The following is a 20,405-nucleotide window of genomic DNA, read 5'->3' as shown; positions in this document are numbered from 1 at the left end:
TTGGCCTCCATATAGAAGGAACAAAATCTGTGTTTTCAAAGCTCCAAAGATGTTGAATTATTAAAAAAGGATTATGAATTGAAATTAAGTAAGGAACTTCACTTAATTTATTATCCTGAACATGTAGTGTGTATCTTTGTTTCCTCATAATTTTGGAAAATAAAAAATTTGATGAGATACATATACCTTAGATGATTTCTAAATTTCTAAGAATAATTTGCTCTACATATTCATTATATACATAAAATTATGTGATAGAAAAGAGACCTCATTTCACAAAATGAAGAAATATACCAAATAACCAGCAGAAACATATTAAATAAAGAAATATAAATTAGAAATTTTGAAGTTATTTTAAGTATGGGTGCTAAATTTATGTAAAACATCTAGACTTTAGAAAAAAATGGCTTCCCCATTATAATCTTTTCTAGAAACTTCTGAAATTAAGGAAAATTGATTAGTTTAACTCTATAAGTTTTTCTCTAAAACAAAATATACAGAACCAATGGCAACATGATTATCAACTTTTTCCCTCTATATGTGTAGACAAGAGATATAAAAGGATTTTAACAATATAAAATATTAGGGAACTTTGATTCACCAAATTCACAAAATCCATAATCATCTATCTCCATTTTCAATATTTTACTTTGAATAAATCATCAGTTCCTTATGAAGATTAAAAATTGTTCTAAAACATGGGTCACCAATCTGCCTATCATTCACTTTGTACCACACAACATAAAGACATCTGATAAATGCAGTAATGATACCTGTTCTAACTCTTCCATGAATTGAAGGGGGAGGTTTAAGGGGAATGGTGGAGAGGTTGATTCAAGTATGATATAATTGATGTAGTGTAAGAATCTTTGTAAGTGCCCCAATGTACCCCCACACATCAAAACAACAAAGGAAAAAAATTTTAAAAAACTTCTAACAGAGATACATAGTTGTGATTATATTTGCTACTATAATCTCTAATAAGAATGAAATCATAATGAACAAATATACATTAAGTAAAGATTCACTCAATTTTTCTATTTATAAATTATCATTTAAATGTAGCCCTGTCTATGGAAAAGAATACAGAGATGGAAAGAGAATAATTTTTATAAACTAGGCAAAACTGATTCCTTCAACATGATATATGTGGTTAAGGTCCTTCTTATATAGGATTGCATAGCAGCAATAGAAGAGTAAACACAGAGTAAGCATCCTGAAATAAACTTTTAACAAATTAGAGGAATATGGAATAATAAATGATTATTATAAGTGAAGAATCACTGTGCATTATTAATTATAAAATATTTAAAATTAAATACAGGTTTATTGACTCCAACTATATCAATTAATGAGAAGTTATTTTTTTAAAAAAGTGACATTCTTTATAGTAACTGACTTTATTTATAGTCAGGCATTAGTTGAAAAAGAAAAGGTTTCTTTAAAAAATTGTTTCTTCAAAGGACTAAACATCAATCCCATCTAATCATATTGATGCTATTATTTTAACTATTAAAAGTTATATTCACTCTAAAGGATGAAGAAATTGAAAATTTCAAGTTATTAAGGCAAATACTATACTTTTGCTATGTGCAATTTTGATAAACCTGCAAAATGATAGATGTATTTAAAAATGAATTTCCTTTTCTGTATGTCTAAAAATGTCATTGAATCAATGTTTAAAGGTTATGTTTTTTACTATGAATAATATTAACGACAAACCCTCCTAAACCTGAAGCTTTCCTCTATAAGTTTTTGGTTCAATATGCCATATTTTGAAAGTAATAAACCTTATTACAAATATAAGAGGCACAAATTTTCACTTAAAATATAGCTATATTATGTTAACATGGCATGCTGTTGAGGTTTTTAATATTTGTGTGTAGGTATGTATATTTTTTTTTAAAAGAAAAAAAACCTGATGCAGAATTTCTTTAGGTTAATATTGATTAGGCACTTTTTTTCTTCCAAAAGAATGTCTATAGCCCTGAAATAGTACACAATAATGAGTATTGCGTTATGCAGCAGTTGCCAATAAACTCTGTAGAGTTAGTCAGTATCAGCACAAATAGGAATGCAAATTGTTAAAGGAGATAAATGCTGTCCTCAAGCAATGGAATTAAATTTTGCATTTCCTGTCTCATATTTTGAAATGTATTACATCTTCAATCTGCTTTCTTTCCTGCTAATGAATTACTCAAAATAGCACATACTTCTGAAAATCCCTTGTAGGTTCTCAAGAACAGTTAGAAATCCCACTTTCAAGAATAAGATTTTCTTCCAAAATTTGCTAGAGGTATTTATTAATCCTACTTTAAAGATACAGTTCCCTGATTGATAAAAATCACTGCTTAAGAATAAATTATGCAGTCTATTTTCTTAAGTCTTTTGCCAAGTATATTTTCTTTTCCTGCCTGAGAGATGGTTGGTTAACAATGGGGAGGTGGGGGGGAAGGGAATAGAAGTGTGAAAATGGTGCAAAGAAAGGTTTACACATATATATAAATGCAAAAATGATACCTATTGAAACTGTTTCAGTAATTGGGCAGGGGCAGATAAAGAAGAACAATGGAGGGGGTGAAATCAATTATGATATATTTGATACACTTTAAAGACCTTTGTAAATGCCACAATGCACCCCCAGCCTGCACAATAAAGGAAAAAATTAAAGAGTGAATTGTTATTCTTTTTCTATCGGCTAAACACTAAGTTTCTACTGATCTGCTGGCATATTATAACTTTACTGATAATGGATAGCATCTATATTTCCTTGGATGTAAAATTATGGAATGCATCTAAAGAGATTCAAATTATTCTTCAGTTTACCAGTCAGCCATGAATTATTTCATTTTCACTGAAAAATTTCCAAAAATAGAGGGATAAAGGATTTAGTTTAATCAGCCTTTAAATGTTCTTCAACTGAAAGTTATGTCATCATTTTTAAACCTCTTCATTGAGTAAGGTGATTTCACACTCCATCTGAAAATGCTATGGCTATTTTTATGTCTAACATTTTAGTCTCAAGAATCAAATTACCTATCTGTGAAATTTCATCCACTCTCAAAAACATACTCAATGTTTTTCTGTTTCCTGTACTACACTCATTTCTATGATACAAAAGAAAAAATATATATGGACTCCATTAGAACATTTAGAGCTACATAAATTTAATATTTAAGATAAAGAGAAATATATTTTGACATTAACTTAAAAAGGATAAATCTGGTAGAGTATATCTCAGCCCATCTGCTTGACATTCATTTTTCTTTCAATAGATCACATGTGCTTAACTCTGTGCTATACTACTAATTAATTCACAAAAAGGAAGTAATTAATCTTTCCCTGGCAACACATTTTGATTGATCTTCCACTATATCTAATTAATTGGTATAAAGAGTGAGAGACCAATTTGACTGACTAGAGCACTACTCAGAGAACTGCCAAATTTGTCTTAGTATGCTAAAACTGTTGACATGAATATCACTAGGGTAATTAATAGTTGAACATATCATTAGTTGAACATTTAATTCTCATGAGCCACATGTCCCAGTTAGTCATGCAATCATGAGGATAAACAACCCATACTCTACTCTGTACTGTGTTACTAAACTATGAGATTTGGTAGGTAAGGTGTGTTACATGTATTTGTGACTTACCACTGTAAATTGTGGAGAATCTGCATTTGAAAGATTGTTTCTCAAAAACTGAACTTAATCTGTATAATAGCGTCAGTCAGTGGAGCTACAAGTAAAATAATATATACCAACTCAATTAACCTGAAATAATATATTTGGAGAAATTAGTCCACCTATATTTCCAAAGAGTGATATTATCATTATCAATGATATTGTATATTTAGTGAAAGAGTCTGGAGCAGTGACCCTGGATTGTACAGTATAGTACAAATACTAACTACATTTCATTGCCTTAGCAACAGAAAACAATACAAAGCTTTATGTTCCTTTTGAAATATTGAAAAATTCCTTCACATACATTTCTAAGATAATAATATGAAAATAGCATTTGTTTTTTCTTTCTTTTTTTTTTTCATTTTTCTTTTATTATTCATATGTGCATACAAGGCTTGGTTCATTTCTCCCCCCTGCCCCCACCCCCTCCCTTACCACGGACTCCGCCCCCTCCCTCTCTCCCCCCAATACCCAGCAGAAACTATTTTGCCCTTATTTCTAATTTTGTTGTAGAGAGAGTATAAGCAATAATAGGAAGGAACAAGGGTTTTTGCTGGTTGAGATAAGGATAGCTATACAGGGCATTGACTCACATTTTCTGTGCGTGGGTGTTACCTTGTAGGTTAATTCTTTTTGATCTAACCTTTTCTCTAGTACCTGTTCCCCTTTTCCTATTGGCCTCAGTTGCTTTAAGGTATCTGCTTTCATTTCTCTGCGTTAAGGGCAACAAATGCTAGCTAGTTTTTTAGGTGTCTTACCTATCCTATCCTCACCCCTTACTTGTGTGCTCTCGCTTTTATCATGTGCACTCTTTCAAAGGAAATGCATTGCTACTCTTTATTATTGTTACCTAAGCTACTTAGACGTGTGTGTGTGTACTCAGAATTGAAGAGCAAGTTTAGAAAGCCAATTTTCTCTGAATATGTTGAAAAGGTGCATAAAAAGAATCTCAAGGAAGAGAAAATCAAGGAATACATAAATATATCCCTGATACATTCTGCTCCAAACTCAATTTTTTCTCTATTCTGAAAACCTTACATTACTCATTCTACGCTACCTTCATTTTTTAGCAAAATGATGAAGTTATAAATATCAAGGAATTTATTTTGATAAGTTCAAGTCAACTGAGTTGATATTGTGCTGTAGTCAAAATGTTTGGAGTAAACATTATACTAATTGTCTTTTCTGGACAATGATTAGGTATGGAGATGAAATCAGGATAATTGTAGAATCTAAAACAGAGCTGCACTCTGCTCAAGTTAAAGTTGTATATGCAGCAACTTGTTTTACATATAAAGTTTGTTAGCTTTTAGTTTTACTAATTGATTTTTATTACAGAAGCTGGGTCTCTGGATTGAAAAAATCATACTGAAATAAAAATATTTTGAGAAAAATACTTGATCTTGAAAATAGCATTACTTTCAAAGGACAAGATTATTTTACTAGGTATGTTTTACTTGTCTTTTCAAGGTTGTATTCCTACTGCTATTTTTTTGTTTATCAGTAGTACCTTTCAAGGCTCATTGACTGACTAAATTTTGCTTAAAAGGTGTAGTTTTCCAGGGTGTTGATTAAAATGCAATTGTCTTAGATTTATGCATGCAACTTAATCTAAATTGAATTACATACTTCTTTCCAAATTAATAGTTCTATTTAAATATGCCTTCTCTATCTGCTTAGAATGTGTGTATTCCCACAAATGCATAAATACCGCTTACTATTGATGTGAGTCGTATGCACATTGCTTACATTTTTTTAAATGAAGCAAATTTGATTTTGGAGACTAAGTTAAATGTTAACAAGGCAAAACATGGGCTTTTGTTTTTTTGCTACTTCACTCTAGTTAAAAAGATGCCATGATCATTAGAAATATTTCTATATGTGAATATGCAAAAAAATTTTCTGTTGTTAGATCAATCATCATGTGTTTTATTTAGCTGTTTGTGTTTAATTTGTTTTTCCCATAGACAATCTTCTATAAAATCTATTTTTGGTAGTTAGAATTATTGTGTTCATTACAGTACTGCTAATGTTTGCCTCTACTCCCAGGGTTGATTCTTAATTGAATTGGATAGAACTGAAAATGTCACAACAATATATTTTTTTCAAGCAGAAAATTGGAGTTTCAGGATTCAACCAAAATTAACTCCAAATATTGAAATTCCTATTAAAATTGCTATTGTATTGAACTATTAAGTCTTTCCCTCTAACAGAAGTAGCCATTACATTTTTTCAGAACAGCTTATCATCAACAATATAATATCTGAAATCCAAATATCATGGTGAAAGATCTTAAATACACTGAGCCCAAATCAATATTCATGTAACTCTTTGAAATATTCCCCCAAGGTTTCAAAGACTATGAATAGTGGCTAAGTAAAAAAACAATAACAATAACAAAAAGAAAACCTTTCATCTAGAAAGAACCCATAAAACCCAATCTGTCTATACTTTATTACTCAATATAGGATAAAAGCACACTGCTTTCAGGGCAAAGAATGAAAGACCACTGCAAAGGTGAAATTAATCACATGTTTTGAAGTGAATTTTTCATTTGCTTTAGCAGTATTATTATTTTTTTGAAAAAAAAGAAAACAAAATTCTTCTAGCTAATTCAAACTAAAGCCATTAAATACTGTGTCTTTAAAAGACCTCAAATTTCTTTGTCCACTACAAGACAGAATTTTTTCTGAAAATTTTGACAGTCGTAAGATTAAAAAATGCATTAAATGTAGCAGGTGTTTCACCTTCCCCTCTTTCTGTCTTAGTGTAATATCTATAAGAGCTAACCTATTGTTGTGATATATGTGCTTAAATAATTAGATGTGAAATAAAACCATTCTAATGGAGTGGAGTAAAATTGCCTGGAATGCAATTTCAGCTAATGGTTTGAAACTTGGTAAGACATTTGTGTTCTTTGTACCTCAGTTTCCCTAATCCTTAAAATGATGATACTAACAACAGCTAACTACTTTTGAACATATCCGGAAGCATTGTTGTACCAAAAGATGTAAGTATGTGTGTTTATCTGAATATATACATGCATTTATAGAACTTAAAATTTTGGGGGTTGGTTAATACATAGCCTTACACTTCTTTTTAGTTTTACATGTACAAAAAAAATACCTGGATAACTTGCTAAAATGAAAACTCACTTGAGTTTATTCATTTCTAACAAGCCCCCAGGTGATGTCCACGTTGCTGTCTAAGGACCACACTTTGGTAGCAATGTTCCAACAAATATGAGCACTGAATAACCAAAGTAAAACAATTGACTATAATGAATTATGGCATTTAAGTAACTTATGATGAAGCCAGGTTTCAGTTGCTGATGCCTATAATCCTAGTAACCTCATCTCCAAAATAACCACAGAAAAATGGAGTACATATGTGACTCAAGTGGTGGAGCACCTTCTTGTTCTTGAGTAGCTTCATCAATAATATTTGAATAAAATAGCCAGGCACTGGAGGCTCACACCTGTAATTCTAGCTACTTGAGAGACTGAGATGAGGAAGATAGTAAGTAGTTTGAGGCCAGCCTGGACAAATAGTTCCTGAGACCCCCATCTAGAAAATATCCAGAGCAAAATGGACTGTGTATGTGGCTCCTTCTTTGCAAAAGTGAACCCCTGAGTTCAAACTTCAGTCTCACCAAAGTAAGTAATAAATAAGTAAATAAACAACTTATAATGATCTGTGGAAAAGCTTCCACAGAAATTATTTTGTATTTTAAGGTAGCTTAAATTTTATTATGCCAGACTTTTTTTGTGATACATATTCAAGGATGTATCTAATACTAAGATATAAGAAGGCATTACAGAGGCTTTGAAGTGTTAGTGTGTGCTCATTTAATTCTTCAATAAAGGGTTTCTGTCTTTCCTGACTCTACTATCCATACAAACACATATATGCACACACAAATATTCTTAAGAGAGAAAATTCTTATTCTTTTCCAGACATTTCTTATTTGAAAAGGAATGCATTCCAACTATATGTCACACATATCAGTAGGTGAAGAAAAAAGTAGTTTATTCTCAATGTACAATTATTCACAGATTGTTGATTTTCTAGGTAACAATCAGGAGAACAACAGAGCAGGTAGAGTATTAGAAAAGTAGAGTACTAGCTGCACTATCAGCTAAGGGAGTCAGAAAATATCTTCTATGCATGTCAAGTCATTACGCTTCCAATTGCCCACAAGCCGATTAAGAATTGTTTTGATCATTATTAGTGCTCATTGTTCTGTTTTCTGAGGAAGCATATTTGCTTAGCAATTCAATGTGGTTGAATTCTGTGATAGAAACTTTAACTGGATAACTGCTGATTATGTGAGAGCTTTATTTCTTTCTTCATCACATTGCTTACTAATATATCCTAGTTTAGTTTGAAAGAATAAAGAATTATTGACTGATTATTTGTTCTTGCATCTTGTTTTATTTTCATCATGTATTTTCTTTGTAATTTCCCCCTCCCAGTATGTCTTAAGAGGTTCTGTGCCTTGATTCTAATGGACATAAAAATGAAGGGAAATTGTGTTTTTGGTATGCATGATGTTTTCTGAATATAGATGCTTAGAAAAATTGTAGACCATTGTGCTTTCATCTCTCAGAGTATATGGAGTTTTTTTATCCCATGATAGTAATCAACAATAGTCAATTCTATTCAGTGTTGTGGCTAATTTGAATTTAAATATCATACAGTTCCAAATTTATGATACCATTTATCTCAAATTATTTTAGGACTTTAAAATTAATCATAAATTTTCCCAGAGATGAATAAGTCACCTTAAGAATAGCAGCAGAAGTAATCACATATTTAAAGTAAATGTTCATGTTTAATTTTAGCCTCCTTTCTTTAAAAGTGTGTATATTGATATGATAGAATGGACAGATTGACCATGTGTTATTGCTAATTTATAAATCAAGCTTCCCTTCACACTACATACACATAAGTGAAAATAAACATTCTTCACTAAGGTGGGGATCAAATATATTCAAGGTGAAGCTAGCTTAGGCTTTGCAGCAAGGAATAACAAGAGTACTTGACATTTTTAATATCTTGATTAAATTTTCATAGAAAAATTATTTTTAATATTATGGAGTTTTTGATTTTTTGTTTATGAGAAAGCGTCTCATTATGCATCAAATTGGCTTCAAACTTATAATTCTGACTCAGCCTCCTTAATGAAAGGATTACATGTTTGTGCCACCACACTCAGCTTTATATCCTTTTTATTATAAACACATGACAGCCCAGTTATTTGCTGCTCCATCACAAGAGCCTTTGACAGAAAAATTTAAGTGTATTTCTGTAATTCTCTTTACAATTACTGTATTACCTGAGAACGGGCCATTTCATTGTAATACTTTAGGTGAACTTTGCCAGTAATTGTATAGCGAAATATTATTTATTTTCTTACAAATAGGTTTTAATCAATGAAATTTGTTTTGAAGTATTTTATCTTTAAGTTCGTACAGAAACTGCTTTACATCTGCAATGCTGAATGCTCAATCAGACTTCAGCCTGTGCTGATTTATAAGGGGGAATTATCTAATGATGTTAGTATTAGACACGCTTTTGAGTTCTTGAAGTAATGATTTGCAGTTTTAAGAAATTACTATAGATCAAATGGTAATGCCTCATTTGTATTTTTTTCCTCTTTTTTGAATCTACATCTTTAAGCAAATGTAGCAGTGGCTTTCAAAGGAAATAATAATGTTTGCACAAAAGTAAATGAATATCCATAGATGGGTACATGAATTTGTTCTTGTGACAATTTTAAGTTACTCATTCCATTTTGGGAAGGAAAGATTAAAATAAATACCTTTGTTAGGTAGCTTACTCTTTAAAGGACAGTGAATCAAGTAAAGAAAAATCAGGTGTAAATTGTACCTCAAGGTGATCAAGCAATGTTATTTACTTTTGTCTTTTAAATGTTGAGAACCAAATATCTTTTTCTATTTTTGGATTTTATTTATTTTTAATTTTTTTAATTGTTTATACATTTATTCATATAAGTATACTTTGTTTGGGCCATCTCTCCCCACTGTACTACCTTCCCTCGCCTCTTGTCCTACCCCCCTTGCTTCCAGGCAGAACCTGTTCTGGCTTCTCCAATTTTGTTGAAGAGAAAATATAGGAGGTAATAAGAAAGAACTACGAATATTGCTAGCTTAAGATACAGATAGCTATGCAGAGAGATTCCTAGCATTGCATCCATGCAAGTATATATTACAATCCTAATTGGTTCAGGTCTACCAGACCTCTTCACTTCTTCCTGGTCACCTTTCCACAGTGGCCTCTGTCAGTTTAAGATTACTATATTACTCCTCTACAGTGGGCATATCAACCACTTTCAAGTTTAAGGTTTCCTTCCCTTTCCCTATTCCTCCTGTATATGTTCTCCCCTTAGTGTATGACCCATGTCCAATAATATTACTGCATTTGTTTTAGGTCTAAAGTCTGTATATGAGGGAGAACAAGCGATTTTTGGCCTTCTGAGCCTCTCTAACTTCACTTAAGATGATGTTCTCCAGTTCCATCCATTTACTTGAGAATGACAAAATCTTTCTTCTTTGTGGCTGTGTAGAAATACCACATTTTCTTAATCCATTCATTGGTAGTGGAGCATCGTGGATGATTCCATAACTTGGCCATTGTGAATAGTGCTGAAATAAACATGAGTGTGCAGGCGACTTTGGGATAACTTTAGTAGCATTTCTTCAGATATATCCCCAGGATTGGTATTGTTGGATCATATGGCAGATCTATGCTTAGGAGGAGAACCAAATTTCTGTCTGAGATTTTTGAATATATTTCCCTACCTAAATGTTTATTGAAAACAGAGATCGAATGATGAGAAAAGCTTTTTGCTCCATAAGGAGCATGTTATACATGCAATAACAAAAGAATTGGCTAAAAATATGGCAGGTTAAAAACCTACATGTGGATTTTTTTAAGAGTTAATAATACATTTAAATCCATGAAACTACCCATATTGCTTCTTGGAGAGTAGCCAGAATAAAGTAATACAGTTAATAAATGATAAACCATAAATCACTAATAAGACTTAACAATTCTACCTTTATGTAACACATGTTTAAGTTGACTTACATTTAGGAAGAAGACTACTGTCTCCCTTGGGATAATTTGACTGCCCTTGTTTCAAAAATTTCATGGAGTTCCTGTGAACTGAAATCAGTGTGATTTAGTAATTTCCACCTAGGTCTTCAATTTAAAAATCTGTAAATCTCTTAGTTATTTTTATTCAAAACATTGTGAGTTGCTACATGACTTTTTGCCAATAGTCTTTTTTGTGTGTGTATGGATATGTGTCGAATATTTGCTTGGTATATGTTATGTAGAATGTGAATTTGTAAGCTTCTTTTTTCATTCCTCTCATGAGTTTAAAAATAAATCTCTTCTGGATGCTAAATCAAGTTGTAAAGAAAAGAAAGTCATATGACTTTCTCAAGTCATAAGAAAGGAAAGGTTGCTTCATCTCGTCTTATGTCAGTAACTGCTGATTGTAAGTACTATTAGTGAGACAGAAATCAGCATGGAGCAATCAAGTTGGTTTTCAATTAAAGTTCTTGTTTCAGCATTTAGTTTCCCAAAAGGATTTTAATCAAGGTTATGGGAAAGTCTATAAACTTCCTGCTGAATATTTAACAAGCTAGAGGTCACTACAAATATGTCTTATGAAGGGGAAGTGAAATGAGATTGCATTCACAAAAACAGAAGACTCATGATAAGTAAAGCTTTGTCTCCTAGAAAAAAATCTAACAAAAATTAAAAGTCAGATTTTGAAGTTTCTTTTTCAGGATTTAATTTTCCTGGTTTGAGCCATTATTTTCAACATTGGTAAATAGAACTAATTAATTTAGTTCACCAGCCTTAAACCATCTTTAAGATGTTTTGAATTAGTTTTGCACCACGGTGATACTGGCAGAATATAACTAAGAAGTCTTTAAGATCTCAATGTTTAATATTAAAAGTATAATACCTTTTGATAGAAGAAACTTTATAAAAATTAAGTGCTGTGTGGTAATATACATTTTTAACCAGCCTACCTTACTTTTATTAACACTTAAATAAAAATTTAACAAAACTATGTTTCACTTTCACAGGAAACAAGTTATGAAAGAAGAAAGTAACAGAGGTTTTAAAATGCATGCGTATTAAATTTTTATACTACATGAGGCACTCCCAACATTGTCTACTGAGAATATGAAAAGTAGTAAACAAAATAGAAATGCATATATCAAATATTGGAGCAGTCATAAGAATATTTGGAAGATTTAGTGTGATAAGTGCAAATTATAATCATATCATATGCCTATTGTGAAAAAAGTGAATAAGTGAGTTTTTGCTCTATCCTCACTTATGTTCAAATAACCTAGGAGAGAAGTTAAGTCTTCTACTGAACATATAGAAATGTAAACACCTCAATTACATTTATTCTGGTGGCAAATACAAATCAAGTATGATATACTTGGTGCATTGTAAGAACCTTTTTAAATGCTACAATGTACCTCCACCCAGCACAACAATAATGGAAAAAAATAAATAAATCTAATTGAGACATTTAGTCTCACTGTACCTTCAAGTTTTGATGTTTGGTGACAATTTACTACTGTTTGCTGTTTAGCTTTAATTATATGTATGGTTACAGGAATCTTATTCTATTCTAAAATGACTATTTTGCCTTCTAAGTAAAAGGCATGTACTAGGAGTTAAATAGATTACAAATTTTTACCCATTTCAGAAGAACGAAATGTTTAAAAATCAGTAACCAAAAGCAGAAGGGAATTCCTATGGGACAAAGAAGCACAGATATCCACTATTGAACAAAGTTCAGTTTATTTAGGAGCTTACAGACTGGGGTGTGTCATGAGTAGTAGCAGTAAAAAATGAATATTTCTGTACCACAAGATTGAAGGAAGAGGTTTATATGCTAAGCTAGACAAAGGTGGCCAAAAGCCAATGACAATTTACCTGGCCTTTAAAAAAAAACGATTAACACATCAAACATCACTTAAGAAACAATATGAAGTATGGCATTAAATGCTGACATGACTGTCTTGCTGACTTGACTTATTGTATAGGATTTTGAATAGATGCCAGAATCACATGGTGAGCAATATGGTAGTGACAACCAAGATGACTATAGTCATGTCAGGCTCGATTCCGATACCACCTTCTGCTCAACACACTTTTGGAACTCTTGTAGCGTATTTTTAATAGAATGGTTAGTGGCTGGCTAGGCATTAAGTTAGACATTAAACCTAATCACTAAATTCTTCTCTATTCACTGGAAAGATCAAATAGGGAAGTACTGGAGCATAGACTTGACAACATATTATGTAGTAAGCTTTGGCCTCTGCCATTTAATGTAGGAAAACAGCTGAAGAATTTTAAGAGATACAAATGATACAAATAATATTCTATATGTATGATGTTATTGCCCCTAAAAGTTTCTATGGAGAATATTGACATACATTATAGGATGGTTGGTGACTGTGTCTTGTAAGAAGTTGCATATGAATGAATCATCAAGTTTGGTCCTCTTCATAATGTGTATAATGATAGTAACTAGCTTAATGGATTTTTCGAGGATCAAATGACATAGGCAATGAAAATACTTGACATTAAATTTGACACACATTAAACTTTTAGTGTTAATATTAATGGATGCATTTCTAACCAGATTCAAGTTATGAACGTCCTTCTTAGAATAGTGTGCATATATGCAATGGTTCTTATATGACTTCATGAAGCCTGTGTGGACCCTTTGGTAATTTCTTTGTCATTGTCCTAAACAAGAAAGGCAATAGGTGTTAGTAAACTCAGAGGAACCTTACTTGACTAATTTGTCTTTACAGACCAGTACACTCAAGTAAATAAATGATTTCCTTTGTTCCTTTTCAGAATATAATTTTTCATTAACTAAATTAAATAGTCAATCAAGTGTTTTATTTTCATTTAGGCACAGCTTTAGTTATATTTTTCTAAAATGGATCTACTGTGCTTTTCTAAAACAAAGAACATTATTCTGGCATTTAGAATAAAGAATAAAATAAAATCACCCCTAATCTCAGCAGCAAATTAGTACCAGTTATATTAAAAATAATATAATATCTGTATACAAAGTAACACATTCAATATAACTTAAGGATTGAAGGAAAAATCAGTGTCTCCCTTGGCACGTCTCTTCACTGGTCATGATTACTTCTTACTACAGATAACTTCTGTTAAAATATTTTTTATCCCCCATCCCCAAATCTACATAGTAGCATTTATACTAGTGGTGGCATTGATTATTAGTTTAAAATCTTTTAAAGTATATAGGTGTAATTCATTCTGTTAGCATGACTTCCTTTGATTGTGGTTATACTTACTTTAACAATGTCGGGCTAATTTATGAGATGTTGTTTACAATAACAAAGAGGTTTTAGAATTAACATAAACTACATGACATCCAATACTAAGCCTGATGTCATCATCATTCAGGAGAAGACAATCATATACAGTAACGCTGTCATATAGAAATAAGCATAACATACAATACTTAAGCTAAAAGTTTATCACACATTTTGTTCTAACACCACTTTGGAGTGAACAACTTCTTTTAATTTCTTTGTTAGGTAGAAAGAGGGAGGAATGAAAAGCATTGTTTTTGTTGTTGCAATACTTTGCTATTCTCTCAACAAATTTTATATTGGTGAATAAGTTGTCTGAATTATATATACTAATGACAGCATAGTGTAGATATGGAAAGTACATGACCAAAAGAATGTTGTTTATTTGAAATAATACAGCTAAGGCATATTTTTCTTCCTAGCTCTGTATTACATGAAATTTCAAACTCTCTGGTCCATAATATTGCAAGAAGTGTATTATACAGAAATTATGTGTTGTTAATAACTGGGTAAAAAAATAACAATAGTTAAACTCAAATGAAAATTTAGTCCATAAGTGTATTTGATTCACATTTTTTTTAGTTAATTGCTTTACTCCATCTCATTTTGCTTTTGCTTATTCTGTTTTAATTAGTGGATGCTTAACATTTGTATTTGCTGAAAAATCACTGCCAAGAATTTGCTTATTCAAGACTTATGCTTTCAAGTGTGAGATATTTATCTTTCTCCAGAACTTTGAAAGTCCACCTTTTAACATTTAAAAGCAAATACTTATTTACGTATAGGAATGGTGACAGTAAAATTTAAACTAGAAAAATGACTGTAGTAATGATAGCTTTCATTACCTTTAGAGAATTTAGAAGAATGTGTCCCTTTGTAAACAAAAGTTTCCATCTCTTTCTTAATCCTCTCCATTGTAGTGGCATCAAGTACAATTTAATTTTCAAAGAACACCCTTAATGCATTTCAGTTATTTTTCCCTATCATTGTCATTGAGAAAACTTGTAGGAAGGAACACAGCTAAGGATGTAAATCACACTTTGGAATTACCAAGCATGATTATCTCTAATCCCCCCATTGCTTGCTGTTAGGCATTCCTCCAGGTATTTAACTGGAGATACAGTGAATCACATTTCTTAACACATATAGGGAATGGTTTTGCTTAGGGACACACTGTTTATGTTGAGAATTAGCTGAACAGCAATAAAAGTATATTCTTTCAATATTTCAAAATGAAATTGGCACATGACTGTTACCCTTCACACAAAATTGTCCCTGAAGTACAAAACAGAGAATTTTAATGCTATACTGGGATGATAGAGAGAATAAGCAGTGGGGTGTAAATAAGGTAGCTGTATGAACAAATATTAGAATCCTTTGAAATACAATGAAAAATCTAAGATACAAAGGAAAATATAGTTTTTGATCAACACTAACTTGTCTAATTGGTTTAAAGGATATAATAGACTATAAATCCAGAAACCTAGGCACAATATGTAATTTTGTAAAATGTAGGATGAAATATTAGAATGTTAGAAACTCATATTTTGAATAATCAGTGCCAAAAAATATGAGGGGGAATGGGAATCTACATTAGTACTAACGACTACTTTCTTGAGGGAATTCAGAAAGGCCAGCTAGTGTTTGATACTATCAAGGAATACTGGCTTTCTATGAAGGAAAAAACAACTGTCTGTGTCTTATGAGTAAGAAAGAAGCAGCTTACAACTCTCTGTAAAGCAAAATAAATCAATATGGTATCAGGAGTATGAAAAAGATTAAATTCAAGCAAAGCCATTTTTATTTTGGTATTAGTTGTGGAAATTAAATCAGCAGAATACAATTAAAATAAACTTTTTCTTTCATTATTCCTGGTTGTTTTGTGTCATCAATTTTAACAGCTAATATAAAACATAAAGAAGAAAGTTTTTGCAATATAAATATCTTGCAAGACATCGTTAGAAAATGTTTGAGTAGGTCAAAGCAATGAAGACACTCTCAACATCTATTTCCCCTCAATTTGAAAAAAAATAGAACACGTGTTTGCAGTTTTTAAAGGGCCAATAAGAGTTAAAAGGAAATGTAGATTGAGCATACTTAAATTTTGAAAATTAAATTTCTAAAAATAAAAACTTGATGTTTAAAATAAACAAAGTATCATATATATTATAGTGTACACATATATACATATATATACATATATGCATATACATATAGTATGCATACATATATACGTTTATGTATGGTATATGTGTATCCTATTCCTTTAAAAAATTTAATTTTACCCATGCTCTTGAAATTTACCTTTTAGCACCATGTCAGGATTTCACATAGCCTTTCATCTATAGTATGGTCATTTAAAAAATCAACCACATACATAAAAAGGAAATAACAACTATCAACCTATATGCACCCAACAAACAACAGTGGACCCAATTTCATCAAACATACTCTGAAGGACCTAAGAGCATATATAGACTCCAACACAGTGTTAGTGAGAGAATTTAATACCCCATCACCAATCGACAGATCATCCAAACAAAAAACGAATAAAGAAGTTCTAGAATAAAATCACACCACAGATCAAATTCTGATGTCTACAGACTATTCCATTCAACTTCCACACAATGTAAATTATTCTCAGCATCCCATGGAACTTTCTCAAAAATTGATCATATCTTAGGTCACAAGGCAAGCATCAGGAAATATTACAAAATAGAAATAATCCCATGCATTCTATCTGATCACAATGCATTAAAACTAAAACTCAACATCAAAAACAACAGTAGAAAACATGCAAACAATTGGAAGGTGAACAACTGCTCAATGATCAGTGGGTCATTGATGAAATAAAAGAGTAAATTAAAAGGTTCCCAGAAGTTAATGAAAATGAAAATATAAACTACCAGAACATGAGGCAGAGCAAAGGAAATGCTATGAGGAAAGTTCATAGCCATGAGTGAATATATTAAAAGGACAGAAAGACCTCAAATCAATGATGTAATGCTACATCTCAAACTCCTAGAAAACGAAGAACAAGCAACACTCAAAACAAACAGAAGGAGAGAAATATTAAAAATAAGGGCTGAAATTAATGAACTAGAAAAAAAATACAAAGAATCAACAAAACAAAAAGCTGTTTCTTTGAAAAAAATGAAGATTGACAGATCCCTGGTAAACCTGACTAAAATGAGGAGAGAAAAAATGCAAAACAGTAAAATCAGAAATGCAAAAGGGGAGATAACAAAAGACTACTTTAAGAACCTATACTCCAATAAATTTGAAAATCTTGAAGAAATGGATAAATTTCTAGATACTTATGACCACTCAAAATTGAACCAAGAGGATATTAATCACATGAATAGAACTATAACACAAAATGACATTGAAACAGCAATAAAGAGTCTCCCAAAAAAGGAAAGCCTAGGACCTGATGAATTCTTTGCTGAATTCTGTCAGTCCTTTAAAGAAGAACTAATAGTAATCCTCCTTAAACTTTTTCATGAAATAGAAAGAGAAGGAACACTGCCTAACTCATTTGATTAAGTCAGTATTTCACTCATCCCAAAACCAGACAAAGACACCTCCTAAAAGGAAAACTATAGGCCAATTTACTTAATGAACATCAATGCAAAAATCCTCAATAAGATAATGGCAAACCAAATCCAGCAACATATCAGAAAGGTCCTTCACCACAACCTAGTCTGCTTTATCCCAGGGATGCAGGGGTGGTTCAACATGAGCAAATCTATAAATGCAATACAGCACATTAATTGAAGCAAAGATAAAAACCACTTCATCATCTCAATAGATAAAGAAAAATCATTTGATAACATCCAACACCATTTCATGATATAATCTCTAAGTAAACTAGGAATAGAAGGAACATATCTCAACATTGTAAAGGCTATAAATGAAAAGTGTATAGCCAAACTCATATGTAATGGGGAAAACTGAAACAATTTCCCCTAAGGAGAAAAGGGTGCCCACCATCCCCACTCCTGTTCAACATAGTACTGGAATTAGTAGCCAGAGCAACTAGGCAAGAAGAAGAAATAAAAGGAATACAAAGAGTAAAGAAACTGTCAAAATACCCTTATTTGCAGATGACATGATCCTATATCTATATCTTCTTTTTTATATGTATAGTTGCTTTTATCACTATTAAAAATAATATGGCTTTTTTTAGCCTTTATTTTATTTCTTTATTTTTAAATTTTTATTCATTTATTCACATGTGCATACATTGTTTGGATGCTGTATTTTAAAGACCCAAAAAAATTTACCCAAAAACTTCTAGCTACCATAAACAGCTACAGCAAAGTGGCAGGATACAAAATCAACTTACAAAAATCATTAGCCTTTCTATACAACAATGAACAAATTGAGAAAGAATACATGGAAACAATTTCATTTAAAACAGTGTCAAAAAAATCAAATACCTAGTATTAAACTTAACAAAGGATGTGAATGACTTCTACAAGGAGAACTACAAACCCCTGAACAAAGAGACTGAGAATGAATACAGAAGGTAGAAAGATCTCTTGTGCTCATGGATTGGTAGAATCAGCATAGTAAAAATGGCTATAGAACCAAAAGCAATCTACATGTGTAATGCAGTTCCCATAAAAATCCCAATGACATTCATCACAGAAATTGAAAAATCTACCCTAAAGTTCATTTGGAAACACAAGAGACCGCGAATAGCCAAGACAATACTCAGCAAAAAGAGCAATGCTATAGGTATCACAATACCTGACTGCAAACTATATTACAAAGTGATAGCAATAAAAACAGCATGGTACTGGCACAGAAACAGACATGAAGTCCAGTGGAAAAGAATAGAGGACCTGGTAAGAATCCATACAGCTATGTCCACCTTATTTTTGACAATGGCACCAAAAACATATGATGGAGAAAAAACAGGCTCTTCAACAAGTGTTGCTAGGAAAAGTGGTTAGCTGCCTGCAAAAAAACTGAAACTAGATCCAAGTTTATCACCCTGTACTCATATCAACTCAAAAATAGATCATGGACCTTAATATCAGACCCAGAACTCTGTAGTCAGTACATGTAAGAGCAGAGAATATTCTGGAAGCAATAGGTATAGGCAAGGACTTCCTCAATAGAACACCAGCAACTCAGCAACTAAGAGAAAGAATGCACAAATGGGAACTCATAAAATTAAAAAGCTTCTGCACACAAAAGAAATGGTCTATAAACTGAAGAGAGCACCCACAGACTGGGAGAAAACATTTGCCAGCCATACATCAAACAAAGGACTGGTAACCAGAATATATAGATTGCTAAAAAATCTAAACTCTCCTAATATTAATAAACCAATAAAGTTAAAATGACAACTGATCTAAAATTTTTTTCAAAAGAAGAAATTCAAATGGCCAAAAGACACATGAAGAAATGCTCACTGTCTCTGGCCATAAAAGAAATGCAAATCAAAACCCCACTAAGATTCCATCTCATCGCTGTTGTAATAGCTATCATCAAGAGCACCATCAGCAACAGGTGGTGGAGAGGATGTGAGGAAAAAGGAACCCTCATACACAGCTGGTGGGAATGCAAGCTAGTTCAACAACTCTGGATAACAATTTGGAGGCTTCTTAAAAAACTAAACATAGATCTGCCATATGACCCAGCAATCCCACTTCTAGGGATATACCAGGAGGAATTTGACTCAGGTTACTCCAGAGTCACCTGTACACCAGTGATAATTGCCATGCTATTCACAATGCCAAGTTATGGAAACAGCCAAGATGCCCCACTACTGACAAATGGATTAAGAAAATGTGGTATTTATACACAATGGAATTTTACTCAGCCATGAAGAAGAATGAAATCTTATCATTTGCAAGTAAATGGATGGAACTGGTGAACATCATCTTGAGTGAGGTTAGCCAGGCTCAGAAGACTAAAATCATATGTCCACCTTTATATGTGGACTTTAGATCTAGGGAAAATGTAGTAATGTTGTTTTACTTGGGTCATGAACTAAGGGGAGAGCACATACGGGAGGAATGGGGATAGGTAGAAAACCCAAAATTTGAAAGTGTTTGATGTCCCTACTGCACCTCTGCATAGTAATACAGTAACTTTAAAGTGACAGAGGTCAATATGGGAAGGTGACCAGGAAGAAATGAAGAGGTCAGGTAGAGATGCATCAATTCCAGTTTAATACACTTGTATATGGAAGCAATGCCTGGAATCTCTCTGCATAGCTATCTTTATCTCAACTAGCACAAACTCTTTGTCTTTCTTATTATTGCTTATGTCTTCTCTT

The 20,405-nt window shown here is 32.0% G+C and overlaps 1 protein-coding gene across 3 annotated transcripts in view; it reads left to right on the top strand.

Moving 5' to 3' along the window:
* The window catches only part of Pcdh11x (protocadherin 11 X-linked), a 633,628-nt gene that overhangs the window by 373,087 nt on the left and 240,136 nt on the right, over positions 1-20,405 (top strand). The gene's annotated exons all lie outside the window — the stretch shown is intronic.

Source organism: Castor canadensis, chromosome X (assembly GCF_047511655.1).
Source record: "Castor canadensis chromosome X, mCasCan1.hap1v2, whole genome shotgun sequence".
NCBI classification, from domain to species: domain Eukaryota; kingdom Metazoa; phylum Chordata; class Mammalia; order Rodentia; family Castoridae; genus Castor; species Castor canadensis.
This window is presented reverse-complemented; position numbering and strand designations above follow the sequence as displayed.